Genomic DNA, 12,373 nt, shown 5'->3' on the forward strand with positions numbered 1-12,373 from the left:
ATCTGTGGTAATTAGAAATAATCATATCCCTTATTCACTGTTTTGTTTTTGTGGAAAGTGCCTCTGTTTGTTTGCTTTTAAATTTAATATTGTTTGGATTTGTGTCTCCAAGGCTGAGGACTTCTGTATTATAGACATCGTTGCATGCCAAGTGCCCTGTGATTGAACTTCGGCTTGTTCTTCAATATTACGACCTGTTCAGGAAAGCTTTCATTTCTAACTTCATGGATGTCACAAGAAGGAATCTCATTTTGGAGATCAATGAAGGAGTCCAGGTCCTGGAAGTTATATATTTCACAGGTAGCTGCAAAAGAATTGGTCTGTGTTTTGCATAACAGTTGTTGCCATTTTGGTATAAGGAAGTGTATTAAATATATAGCCTAATTTTGTATCGTAAAAGTATGAGTAGCAAAGTGAAAACTATCATAAGAACATGTGAGTTGTGCCAGAAAGTGAAAGACAACAACAAACACAAAGTATATAAAATACATCTAGTAATAAATAAAAAGCACCAGTTTGCTTTTGTTCTACAATATTACTTTTATTGTAAACCAGTTTTTGGCTTACAAGGCCATCTTCAGACATTTACAGTAAATGTCTGAAGATGGCCTTGTAAGCCGAAAACTATTTTACAATAAAAGTAATACTGTAGAACAAAAGCAAACTAGTGCTTTTCATTTATTATAATGTTGTTCTACCAAGAACCGACGGAAGATTCTGTTAATATACATCTAGTATTTCCAAAACGTGTACATGCCTAACAGCAGCTGACTCATATGGCCTTCTGCCAAAAGGCAGAGAAGGAATACCTCACATTTTAGTATTAGTTGAGTGTTGGTCAAAATATGTAAAATTATATCAAAAAAATTAGCCAACACAACTACAAATTGTTAAAGAGAATATTGTTCAGATATAGGGGAGCCACAATGACTGTTAACAAGCAATAGCTCTCAATTCACAAGCAACAATTTTAAGGACTTTCTGGTTTGGGAAGGTATCAAACATGTCACCATTTCCCAGCACCAACCTCAGGGTAACCTTTCTAAGGAGATAAAGAGAGAGATCATTTTACTGTGTTGCAAGTACTGTTCCCAAAAGACAAATGACTTGGGTAAAAATGATTCCCATATTCCAAACGGTGCTCAATGAATTATCACTTTTGTCAACTGAACCTCCCCTGCTAGAGATAATGCACAAGAAATTCATAGATGAACTGCTGTCTAAATATTTTACTTGGCTGAAAGCAGAAAAATTAAGTGACACCAAGATTTGTAAGCAAGTGGAAGGGCACTGAAGAAAGCAAGCAGTGTATAGGGTAGGAGACCATAATCTAAAGGCAATTGTACCTAAGTTTCACTTGGATGAACTTCTATTAGTAAGAACTCATCATCAGAGTTCTAATTTTAAAAAAGAAATTAGTAAGTTCTTCCATTGAATTGATGGTCCTTACAAGAAAGTAAATATTCCCCATCCTAAAGCTGTATTCCTTGTGGATCCTTCCACAGGCCAAGAAAAAGGTCCATATAACACAGAACTGATAGAGATACACAGCTTAAAAAATAATGACTACAAGAATCGACTGCATTTGACTCTAAATATAACATGAATCCTTCTTGAATACTACCCAACAGTAAAAACAGATGTGAGAAAAGTAAAAAACTCATACAACAGCCAATGCCTATTATAAAATAACATAATAAATATTATATTAAACAATACCTTTTCAGCTATTGATACAAAAGCTAGAGGTTAGTGTTCCATAGAAAGTTAGTGGTGAACTAACATCTGGGTATGAACGGAGCAATGATAATGCAGGGGAGAGAAAAAGATGTAAACCACAATAGACATGTAAACTAGGCAGTTCAGAAATATGTTCTAGCTAAAACGGGGGGTAAACTGCCTCGAGAATAGAAACATGGTTCAAGGGTGGTAAGACATTTCATGATGATGTACAGCATAATACACTTAAATATAAATTGGTTATGTGGAAATTATCGAGGAAGGACCTGTACTACAATGGGAGCAAAAGTAGATAAGGGGGCATTATTGCTGTAACAATTTAGGATTGTGCTGGAAATGTTTTTCTGCATTAAGCAGTGTGTTTGACAGTCTCATAAGGGTGGGATGCCGTTATTCTAAGGTTTACTCCAAGTGTTGAGTTCCTACCAAAAGGAACTGAAACTGAGGGTAGCAAAGCAAAAGTTGAAATGTTTAACTCTATTTTCAAATGTTCCTTTACAAAGGAAAAGCCAGGAGAATAGCCCCAATATAGTCCTTGTACCACCGAAAAGATGAATGAAACAAGTATTAATGTCAGCGGTGTTGGAAAACAACTGAAATCATTAAAATTGAACAGAGGTGCAGTCCAATGGAATACCTGTTAGAATACTAACTTTGCAGTTGAGATAGCCTCTCTTCTCACTATAATCTATCATAGGTCCCACAAACAAAAAACTGTGCCCTGTTCTTGGAAAATGGCACAGGTCACTCATGTCTACAAGAAGGGTAGTAGAAGTAGATATCCTTGATGTCAATTTGTTGTAGAACCTTAGAACATATTTTGAACTTAAACATAATGAGGTAACTTGAACAGAATGACCTCATCAGTGCCAACCAGCATGATTTTCAAAAGCATTGATCATGTGAACCTAACTCAGTTTTTTCATATGACATACTGAAGGCTTTGGATCAAGGTAACCAGGTAGATGTGGTGTTTCTTGATTTTTGAAAATCATTTGACTCAGTGCCACACTTATGCTTATTATCAAAAGTGCAATCATACAGGGTATCAGGTGAAATTTGTGAGTGGATTGAGGACTTTTTGGTAGGGACGACACAGCATGTTTTCTTGGACAGTGTGTCATCGTCAAATGTAGAAGTAACTTCGGGTGTATCCCAGGGAGGAATTTTGGGACCCTTGTTGTTCATGTTGTATATTAATGACCTTGCAGACAATATTAATAGTAAAACCAGGCTTTTTCAGATCCAGCAATTATCTATAATGAAGTACTAGCTGAGAGGAGCTGCATAAATATTCAGTCAAGTCTTGATAAAATTTCAACGTTGTGCAGACATTGGTAACTTGCTCTAAATACTCAGAAATGTAAAATTTTGCACTTCACAAAACGAAAAATCATAGTATCCTATGATTATAATATCAATGAGTCACTGTTGGTATCGGCCAACTCATACAAATACCTGGGTGTAACACTTTGTAGGGATATGAAATCATACAGGTTCAGTCATTTTGAAAGCAAGTGGTAGACTTCAGTTTATGGTAAAATACTGGGGAAGTGCAATCAGTCTACAAAGGAGATTGCTTACAAAACACTCATTTGACTGGTTCTAGAATATTGTGCAAGTGTGTGGGACCCGTACCAGAAAGGAATAACAGGGATTATTGATCATTTACAGAAAAGGGCACAATGAATATGACAGGTTGGTTTAATCAGTGGGAGAGTGCCACAGAGATACTGAAGGAATTGAACTTGAAGACCCTTGAAGATAGACATAAAATATCCTCAGAAAGTCTGTTAACAAAGTTTCAAGAACTGGCATTAAATGATTACTCTAGGAATATACTACAACCCCAATGTGCCACTCACATAGGGATCATGAGGATAAGATTAGAATAATTACTGCAAGCACAGAATGTTGCAAGCAATCTTTCTTCCCGTGCTCCATATGTGAATGGAACAGGAAGAAACCCTAAAAGCTGGTACAATGGGATGTACCCCCTGCCATGCACCTCACAGTGGTTTTCATAATGTAGATGTAAGTGTAGATGTAGAAGATAGTAAAGCAAAGGAAGTTTCCTGGATAGTGCAGCTTCTTGGCTTTCCATATTTGGCTACATGAATGAATAAAGACGCATGTGCCTGAGCTTTATCCTGTACATAAGGCACAGGGAACATTAGTAACAGGTAAGAAGCAACAAAAATTGTTAGTTGACTTTAGCTTGTAACTCCTTGAGAAAAACAACCTTAGATGACCACAAATAGTTGTTAGATTAGGTAAAGTGTCAAAGACAGACACAAATTATGAATATACATCTGCATGTACAGTGCATGGGTTGTGGCTGGGTACCTTAAGATAATTTGGATTAAGTGGTACTAATCGGGAATTTTGTTAAAAGTACTAATTTAGATGGTTTGATTTTTAAATGTTTATGTGGGTGCAACATGGATGCCAGCATTAGTCTTCTATACCAAAGAATCATCTGTTCCATGAGTAACTAGGGTGAGCAGTTAGTAGCTGAACCTGGAATGTACTTGATGAACAATCTTATGTGTGTATAGCACACACATTCCTGACAGTGAACTCAAAAAAGAATCGTGATAAGAAAAACAATATGTAAAACAACAGATTTTCTCTTACTGGGTTTGCATGTTAAATTCATGGCCTGATAGAAGCACATGTAAACATAAGGGTTTGAAACCAAAGCTAAGATGGTTAAAGATAGTTTAAGACTAACAGACTAATTCATTGTAAAGTAAGGTGTTATTTGGTTTGGGATGGAGCACATAAGTAAAAGACAATAAATCAATAACTATCATTATTATGGATTACAGCAGGTGTGAGTTGAAAAGTAGTTAATTTAGATTTAGTTTAGGTATAGGATAAGACGATCATGACATCATCTGCCTAAGTGAGCACTATGAATTGTAGCAGATTTTTTTGGCATAAAGCAATGTGTTGTACTTTACCTTTTCAGTCCAACAAGTAATGTCCTGTACTTTTATAAAGGAACTTTCATTCTTATGAATATAATAGAGGGAAACATTCCACGTGGGAAAAATATATCTAAAAATATAGATATAACTTTCATTCTTAGTTTGTGAGACATGTACAATGTGCCTTCCGTGCACGGAATTTTCATTTTGCTTGTACATGTACCATATGCTGGGGTGAATTCAGTGTATCTGCGAAACGGGGCAGTGGGTGATACTATTATGGCATGTTGCAGCACTTACCAGAGTCAGCGATTATTCCATGCCACTTATGTCTCAGCTGGGAGATATGCTCTGATCCATGAAATCCCCAGGGAGTTGGAAACTTGATTGTTGATGTATCTAAGGACATAAATCAGTCATTGGTCAGTAGCCAGAATATTTAAGAGATGTACAAGGCAAATGTTTTATAACTTGGAGTATAACCAACTGGGAAAGTGAATACATATAGAGCAAAGAAGACGGTTTAGCAATAGCAGGTATCTTAAGTAACTTTACAGGCAGACATAGGCATTGCAATAGAAGAAAAGGAGCCTGAAGCCAAGATACCCTGGCCATGATACTTCTTCAACTACTTTCAAGTGCCAAAAGGTACAGTTTATACTCTACAGTGACCATAAAATACGCACAAATGGACCGTTACAGCTAAAAATCCTGCCACTGCCATGCCTCTATATATTGGAACCAGCTTGTTTTACAGTACAGCACTTGGGCGCCCTCGACAGAAATGGAGACCGCCATACACATGACACCAGAAACAAAACACAGTTACAAATTATAGCCCATAACACAAAATTATATGCGAATGGGGTTAAATGTATGGGCATTCAAATATACAACCACCTCCCAACAGACATAAAAACAAGCAAAAACCCAAAAATAATGAGAATTAAATTAAAGGAATTGCTACTAAATCACTGTTTCTATTCCGTACATGAATTTCTTGAAACAAAATTTTAATTACTTGCAATAAGCTGTTTATTCAGTTTTAGATGTTTCTACTTAGTAAGATAATTTAATTATTGTATCTTATCTATATTCTGTCTGTATCTCATATATGTATTCTGCTATGTGAACTATTTGCCACAATATTTTAATTACTTGTAATAAGCTGTATATTCACTTGTAGATATTTCTACTTAGTAAGATAATTTAATTGTTGTTTGTTACTCATATTCTGCCTGTATCTCTTATATGTATTCTGCTTTGTGCAGTATGCACCACCGTCATCTCTCATCACACACCACGTTTTTTATATTTTGCCTCACCCCCCTGCACAGTGACATTTTATGTAGTTGTACAGTGTTAGACAGTATCATGTGCTTGATCTGTTGCTATCTATTACTGATGTGAGGGGGTCAAAGACTTTAACTCTCAGTCTTTTAGGTAGACTTATGTCACATTAAGTGGTGATGTCAGCTTTACTTTATTGTATCTACATATACCAATAAAAATAATGAAAAGGAAAACAGGTTATAAAAAAAGTGGTACAGATATTAAATACTGTGCGTATTCAACAATGCTTGATCAAGTCTCTTTCATTATTGTGCCCACACGCCTGTCAAGTTGTTGGCAACCTGGGAGTAAGACTTTAATGGCTGCATCCTCATCGAATACTTTTAACTTGTGCATGTCCAATTCACATGGAGTAAAACAGTGAAGCGGTCGTGTGTTGCACTGTGGCTCCTCGACAATTATTTGTTTATTTCTTTGAAATGGTGTGTGTGCTTGTGGTAATTGTGATGCTATGACAGAAAACCTCCAATTTTGTGCCCAGGGCCTATTGTTTACCCTTCATAACGCTCATATTCATTGGAGAGGAAATCTGTCGATCAGCACCTGCCGATGAGATAAGTTCCTTATGAAACACTTCTCCATTTATTCACAGTTGAGTGTAGCTCAGTAAAAATTTTTGTAGGCTTGCACACATGTAATAACCATCAATACACTTCACTTTTGGAAAAAAATGTCACTTTTTCACAAGGTTCCTTGCCGAACTGCTGCCCAAATGTATTAATCACTTATTTTGCATAAAGTGGCTGCTTTTGTATGCTTTTACTCTTTAAACAAACTGTTATTGACATAGTAACAATTTTAATACACTCATATATTACATGTTACTGCTGACATTCCACTCAGACTTACTTCATATTGAATTCCATTTTGGTTATTTTCATAAACAGCCATTTCGCTTTAGTTTGTAAATAATAGATTCATTTACATTCTTATTATAGAACAAACACGGGTAACCTCAGTTACATCGATCATCCTTATATACATATACATGTCCGTATGTTTGGGTATCACAAATCTTTACATAAGAAACATTATCTATATTTCCTTTCACATTATTCATGGCAGATTGTTATTTATTTATGGAGCAGGCGGGAAAGCCTTGGCATCTACTTGAAATACACTATGCACTGCTTGTTTACCTATGCTTAGCATCACCTCTAGGAATGAAGGAAGCAATCTATTCGGATTACTCAGGAAGATTGTTCATGATAGATTCTTGTTATGTTCCTACTACATGAAATAGATATTGTTTACTTCAGGTGACGTGTAACATAAGAGTGCTCATGACATGTATTTAATTGCCATAAGAGTTGTTGTCATTTGATGTGTAGAAGTAAAAATCCTGTTTATAGTGATCACGTACGTATACATATTGTAAAGAGAAAAATGCGTGTTGGGAGTTCCTGGTGCAGTGACTGTACCCTGGGTGTAGGTCGGTTCAGTAGCATCAAACCTATATCTTTACAACATTACTTGCTGGACTGCTACTGCATTTACTTTGAATCGTTCATTCATATCACTTATATATATTATTTTTCTCACACCAAAATTTTATTTACTTGAGGTGCAGCCCGTTAAACTTGTGAGGTACCATGCCATTCTCAAAGCTTATCATCTCTTTTTTTCATGCTGTGTCGATGCACTGGTCACTGAAAAGAAAAAGCCTAAAACTAACTTAAAATTAAATGTGTAGCAGCTCAGTGGCCACTGATTCAGTAATTCTTTTACGTCAGTATGCAGCCATTTTATTCACCTGACCTGCTCAGTACGTCACCAGTTTCACTTACCTTTACCCTGTAAAGAAAAGTACCTACAAAATTCTACAAAGCTTGAGATACGTATGCTCCTATCCCATATCCTGCTTTCATCTCAGCTGTCATTGTTCATATCCTTAAGTGTATGTTACATGTCCTGCAGTTCACTTTCTGTAAATGCGTGTACATATCTGTATATGGTAGGCTAACACTATTATTTTATGTAGAATGTAGATATTACTCATAGTCTAGATGTAGTCCACCTTAATTCTACATTCCTTCTGTCTTCCTATATGTATATTATTTTTATAAATATATGTGTGGGGGAGTTGCATTCAATAGCATTAGCTGGTGGTCATTTATCATGTCAGCTGTCTAATAATTAAACCTCCTGTGGCCGTTTTTACATGCACTTGCCTGCAGTTGTTTCTTTCACCTCATCTGTTGATGTAGCTTACTGTTGCAATTACACTGCAGTATGTGTCGCAAGTTCTGCTCTGCTTTGCTGCTCTTCGTATCGAGCAAAGTGCTGTATTGTTTTACATCCCTCTAAATTTAACTTACCTGCTGCTTTATATATCAAAACACAAGTAAAATCTCTTATATCTAAACATGTTTCCTTAACACTAGTATTTAAAAGAAAACAGAAATTAAATTACTATTATGTACACTGTGTACAGTCACTATCTCTCTCATCTGGAACAGACATGCCCCCAGACCCTGCAAGGAGGCATCTGGGCACAGACAGAAGTCCTTCCCCACATCGGAGTGACTAAGCATATTTGCATTAACTAATACCTTTTTTGTTTCATCCAAAGAATGGGATAACATGATAAACAAAAAATTTCACATGGGTATACATCCATTTTATACTAATAATCCCTGACAACTCCGGGCTGTTTTCCAAGTACATGTGCATACTTAAAAAACAGATCTGTAAGTTCCTGTTGATTTAAGGTGCTGGACTGACTTACCTTTTGCTCTACGACTTCATAGTTTACGTCTGATTCTGGCACTTGTTCATTATAGCGTGTGTTTACAATAATACAGTAGGAAATACACACTGAAGTGCCACATATGACTCCTCCTTCTGCTTGACCTTCTTGTCTGATATTTTTATTAAATTGGCAGAAAATACCAATTCATTTACACTGAAGTAGCATTTCCCACTTCCTATGACAATTTCTAAATGTGTCCATCCCAGTCAAACAATTTACTTTTAATTTGTCAAAAATGAGGAAATTAGTTTGACAGTACAGTGTCCTATTTTATATGAAATAAGTGCTTTTAACTTCACTACTTTTAATTTGTTTCTAGTGGCTGTCTGTATTCTACAATTCTGCAATGGGAATGTGGGAATTTTACCTCTTTTCTTTAGTGCTTGGAAAAACTCCATTGACAAGAAGTTAGTCATTGCACCTGTGTCTAGAACTAAGTGTACTTCGCCCGCATCTCGTGGTCGTGCGGTAGCGTTCTCGCTTCCCACGCCCGGGTTCCCGGGTTCGATTCCCGGCGGGGTCAGGGATTTTCTCTGCCTCGTGATGGCTGGGTGTTGTGTGCTGTCCTTAGGTTAGTTAGGTTTAAGTAGTTCTAAGTTCTAGGGGACTGATGACCATAGATGTTAAGTCCCATAGTGCTCAGAGCCATTTGAACCATTTGAACTAAGTGTACTTCCATGTCAAATATTGTTTCTCTCCTGTACCTGCTCTTCCTACAAGTTTTCCTGAACTTTCTCCTCATGTCGGTATAAATAATCTCTCGTCATCTTTTTCATTTTATCTCACAAAACATGTCTTTATAAGTGTATTGCTCCCACTCCCTACTTGGTCAGCAGTGTGGGTCTCACTGCAACTGGTTGGAGTTTTCCACTGGTGCAGGAGCATTGACCTCAGTGACCGGAGAATTTCAGCGAGCTGTGTAGTGTGTGTTGTGTTATGCCAATTCATGTCATTGGCCACTCTTGACCCATCTTCATGCGAATTCATGTTGGTGGTTGTAAAATTATAGTTAATGTTATTATGTTGTCTGAAGGTTGGCCACAGCACAGCGCATGGCATTTTATTGTTGCCAACTGCTTGCCACTTAAGGGTGGATGGATAGCCTTGTACTGGTGGACTGTAGTTTGCTTGTCCATTGTAATTGTTCCTGTTGTTCTGATAACCTCACTCAATTTTTTTTTTTTTTTTTTACCATTTCCTTTACCATATCCATTTCCTTTTTGTATGTATTATGTTGGATATGGTTCCCATGCTTCTTGTGTGGTAACATTATTATTTACAGGTTGGTTTCCAAAGACATGTTCAGGTGTTTGTTTATCTGCTGCTTTATGTTGCCGCCTTCATAAATCAAATCAGTGCAACCCAACACTGACAAAATGTACTCAGTCTCCTGTCCTGGCTTTATTTTTAATTTCTCCCTTAAGAGTGGTGGAAGTTGGCTCTTTAATATCTTCAATACATCCACCTGTGATATGGTATTGGTCCAATATCTGGTCTGATTTAAATACTTTTTGAAATAACCCCACAAGCTTCCATACTTGCTATTAAATGGAACCAAGTTAAAGACTTCATGTCTTAACCCCTCTTTAATGGCTGCCGACCACTACTTGTCTAAGCAAGCACGTTCAAATTGCTCATAACTATGACAACATTGTGTTATTTCAGTGGTCACAAGAGAACATCACCTTGGGTGTAACCTCTCTGTCCAGTTAGGCAGAAATCCATTGTGGAATGCACTGATAAGAACTACTGTGTTCATCCACTTTCGATCTGTTGAATACGTGGGAAACTGCCTATGTCTAAGCAACTCTTCATCAGCAAAGATGAATGTTAAACATGTGGTATTAACAGACATGAGCGTGTTGTTACAAGTGTGCGGGGCACTGTGTGGCAAATGCACATATGTTGTAGGTACTACTGTAGGTAAATTACGAATTTTACAATCATTACTTGCACTTGCTGTCAGGCTTGTGACATCCACCTTGGGCACAGGTAGTTGAATTTTAGCAACCTGATATATTTCATTTGATGATTTAGTTTCTCTTTTCTTCATGGCCTCATCTACCATGTCTACATATACTTTGCATTTAGATGTTACCTTCTGCGCTAATGTACTACTTTGCTCTAAGCTGCCTGCTCTGCCCTTTTGGTTAAAATCATCTAAATTTTTCCCTCTCTGAGTTCTTTCTCTTTTGGCACATTCAGACTCTAATTCTAAGTTTTCTACTCTTAATGTTAGCTCCTATACTGCCAATGGTAAACCTCCATAGTCCTTGTGTAGTTTATTGGCAGTAGTGGTCGCTTTCTTTATAGTATTACTCATGTGATTTTGATTTGCTCTTATTGATTTTCTTTAATTTAATTTTCTTTAATTTATGATCTACATGTTCTTGATTGTCACTAATTGAGCTTACCTTTTCACTGAAAACATCAATACTTTTTTAATGTCAGAAATAACCTCCTGTTTTAAGTGTTTTTCCATTTCTTTTAAATTTTCAGACATCTCTGTAAGTAAGTTTTCTGTCAGAAATTTTCATAATAATTTACACTATACTGATTAGTCAAAGTTTGGTATGATTTTTGAGTCCTTTTGATTAAGAAATTTTCTGCTACGGAAATGGTGAGGAAAAAGGAAAGAAAGCTAACTACGACAAGAGAGGTGCTAGCAAGTGTAATCATGCAAGCTATTGCGCAAATTTCATACCACCTCTGCATAGTCAAGCAGCTCACTTATGTCTCCCATTGGAGGATAAATTGGTCTTGTTAATTCTCTGCTTCTTGGTTTTTTATATTATGCTCCTCATATTCGTATAATATGGCTTTTGTTGCACTCATATTCATGCAATAAGAAAATAGGCAAAAATGATTTTTTCTTTCACACAATAATGACAAAATTTTTGCGTATATTTATTTAACATTCACTACAAAAAATCTGTTCATGTTTAGCTATGGATTTGTCCTGAAAAATCAGTCGCTAATTGTATTCGTTCTGTTGGTCGATTTTGGAATAACTGTTTTGGCAGGCAGCCCAACAGCTAACACAAAGGGTAAGAATCAGTATGAAATTTACATAATGAGAGATAATTACTACTTGCAGTACTGGAATTAAAGCATGAATTCTTGTTGTCACTAAATTGGTGCCATGAACAGTCTTCCACACAGTGTAAGAAAAATACAATGCAATATATGTATGTAAACGATTTGGGAGACAATCTGAGCACCTGTCTTCGGTTGTTTGTAGATGACGCTGTCATTTATCAACTAATAAAGTCATCAGAAGATCAAAACAAACTGCAAAATGGTTTAGAAAAAATATCTGAATGGTGCGAAAAGTGACAGTTGACGTGTGTGTGTGAAATCTTATGGGACTTAACTGCTAAGGTCATCAGTCCCTAAGCTTACACACTACTTATCCTAAATTATCCTAAGGACAAACACACACACCCATGCCCGAGGGAGGAGTCGAACCTCCGCCAGGACTAGCCGCACAGCACCTTAGACCACTAGGCTAATCCCACGCAGCGGCAGTTGATGCTAAATTATGAAAAGTGTGAGGTCATCCACATAAGTGCTAAAAGGAACTCTTTAAACTTCG

Source organism: Schistocerca serialis, chromosome 1 (assembly GCF_023864345.2).
Source record: "Schistocerca serialis cubense isolate TAMUIC-IGC-003099 chromosome 1, iqSchSeri2.2, whole genome shotgun sequence".
Classification (NCBI taxonomy): domain Eukaryota; kingdom Metazoa; phylum Arthropoda; class Insecta; order Orthoptera; family Acrididae; genus Schistocerca; species Schistocerca serialis.